General features: G+C 48.6%; 1 pseudogene; it reads right to left on the bottom strand.

Annotated features, from left to right (window-relative positions):
• Positions 1-537: 537 nt before the first annotated feature.
• Positions 538-1,902, bottom strand: LOC104988363 (annotated as a pseudogene).
• Between the last annotated feature and the right edge of the window lie 795 nt (positions 1,903-2,697).

The raw sequence follows: 2,697 nt of genomic DNA, 5'->3' as shown, positions 1-2,697 counted from the left end.
TGTCAACACCTCTGCAGAAGCTGAGAGGAGCGGGGAGATACTTGGCACCTAGGACTTCGGTACCCTGGATGCCCCTCTCCAAACCGAACCCTTTCTGGTAGGGACTTCTACCCACTGCTCAGTTTCCTTCCCCTGGGCCAGCACACTGGCGTAGGATGGCAGTCACTGATGCAGGTTTTCAGCACCCGGTTCTAAATGAGATTTGAGGAAACCCAGCCTCTTGGAGAGCTATCTCGAAAACAGAGAGGGAAATGTTAACTGGACAGATGGGAGGAGTGGGCACCAGAAGGAAAATGACAGGGTTACCCAGAATGGCAGAAATCTAGGCTCCCCAAGAGTGTAAAGAGAGAAGAGACATTCAACAAACAACAAATATTTATTGAGCACCTATTATGTGCCAGGCACTGTTCTAGAATCCCCTTCCCCCAAAGAAAAACAAGATAGAGGCAGAAAATGCAAATTCTGAGGGAGAGGAAAGGGGTCGTTGAGGAAGAAGGCTGAGGGGATTAAGAAGCCTAAGGTGACAGGGACTTGGCCTTAGGCCTTCTCTTCGGCCTCCTCACTGAAATCCTCTTCCTCTTCTGCGGTGGCATCCTGGTACTGCTGGTACTTGGAGACGAGGTCGTGCATGTTGCTCTCAGCCTCGGTGAACTCCATCTCATCCATGCCCTCACCTGTGTACCCGTGGAGGAAGGCCTTCCGGCAGAAAATGGCCATGAACTGCTCTGAAATACACTTGAACAGCTCCTGGATGGCCATGCTGTTGCCAATGAAGGTGACTGCCATCTTGAGACCACGGGGTGGGATGTCGCAAACAGCTGTCTTGGCGCTGTTGGGGATCCATTCCACAAAGTAGCTCCTGTTCTTGTTCTGCACGTTGAGCATTTGCTCATCCACCTCCTTCATGGACATCTGCTCACAGAACACAGCAGCCACGCTGAGGTACCGGCCATGGTGGGGGTCACAGGCAGCCATCATGTTCTTGGCATCGAAGACCTGCTGGGTGAGCTCAGGGACAGTGAGGGCCCGATACTGCTGGCTGCCATGGCTGGTTAGAGGGGCAAAGCCAGGCACGAAGAAGTGGAGGCGTGGGAAGGGCACCATGTTGAAGGCCAGCTTGCGGAGGTTAGCATTGAGCTGGCCAGGGAAGCGGAGGCAAGTGGTGACTCCACTCATGGTGGCCAAGACGAGGTGGTTCAGGTCTCCGTAGGTTGGCACGGTCAGCCTGAGGGTGTGGAAACATGTTGTAAAGGGCCTCGTTCTCAATGCAGTAGGTTTCATCAGTGTTCTCCACCAGCTGATGGACAGAGAAGGTGGCGTTGTAGGGCTCAACCACAGTGTTGGACACTTTGGGTGAGGGCACCATGCTGAAGGTGTTCATGATGCGGTCAGGATACTCTTCACGGATCTTGCTGATGAGCAAGGTGCCCATTCCGGAGCCAGTGCCCCCACCCAGCGAGTGGGTCAGCTGGAAGCCCTGCAGGCAGTCACAGCTCTTGGCCTCCTTCTGAACCACATCCAGGACCGAGTCAACCAGCTTGGCTCCCTCTGTATAGTGGCCCTTGGCCCAGTTGTTGCCTGCCCCGGACTGACCAAAAACAAAGTTGTCTGGTCTGAAGATCTGACCAAAAGGACCTGAGCGAACAGAGTCCATGGTTCCGGGTTCTAGATCACCAAGATAGCACAAGGGACATATTTGCCACCTGTGGCTTCATTGTATTACACGGAGATGCAGTCCAGCTGCAGGTTGCTGTCCCCATGATAGGTGCCGGTGGGGTCGATGCCATGTTCATCACTGATCACCTCCCAGAACTTGGCACTGATCTGATTGCCACACTGACCGGCCTGGATGTGCACGATTTCCCTCATTGTTAAAATTTATTCTAATCCTTTTGCTCACCTCAAAGTGTGTACGGGGCAAAAACATAATATGGAATTAGTTTTTCTCTGCTGCTGGTCGCAGGGTGGAAAGATAGAACGGGACCCGGAGGCTGAAGCAGTGAAGTCCGAATGTGGCGGCAGGAAGGTTCTGAGAACAAGTTTACACTGTTAACACTGGTAATTATCTTTCACCCAGAACTCCTTCTAAGTAAATTTTATTTTCTTTATAATCCTTATTACATGTAAAATTATCTTAATATATTTATCTTTTTAAAAATCTTTCTTCTCCATAAGAATATAAACTCCATGAAGACTGGTACCAGCTTTATTCTTAGATCTTGGAAAGTATTTGACATATAATATGGATGGAAAAAAAATTTATGAAATAAATCATGATGTCTTTAGCTTTGGGCCTTTAGGTGGTAAAGTTGATTGTGTCACAGGTTATTTGGTGACAGCTATGTTTATAATGCTACGTATTTTCTCTGAAAAGATATTCACTGGAAGAAAAAAATACCTTAGCATTTGGGGCCAAAAAACCCAGACAGATTTGATTATCAAAGTAGATGTAGATTCAAGGCTATGTGCCATCCATCAAGAGATGGTCCATTGCTCAGGAGGAAGGGATTCATACCTGTTACCACCGATGCTTTACTTTAAACAATTTCAAAACGTGCTGTAACTCCCACACCTTGTGCTCCCAGAGTAAGATTTAGGATTAAACAGCTCCAAGAGTTTCCAATCTCAGTGGAAAATTGGCTGTCCCATGGAACAAGATCTATACTAACTGATTTCACCATGCAATTGTGTTGTTAA

This window comes from Bison bison, unplaced genomic scaffold, assembly GCF_000754665.1.
Source record: "Bison bison bison isolate TAMUID 2011002044 unplaced genomic scaffold, Bison_UMD1.0 scf7180017864128, whole genome shotgun sequence".
In the NCBI taxonomy this organism is placed as follows: domain Eukaryota; kingdom Metazoa; phylum Chordata; class Mammalia; order Artiodactyla; family Bovidae; genus Bison; species Bison bison.
The sequence above is the reverse complement of the archived record's forward strand: the minus strand, read 5'-3'. Positions and strand labels throughout refer to the sequence as shown.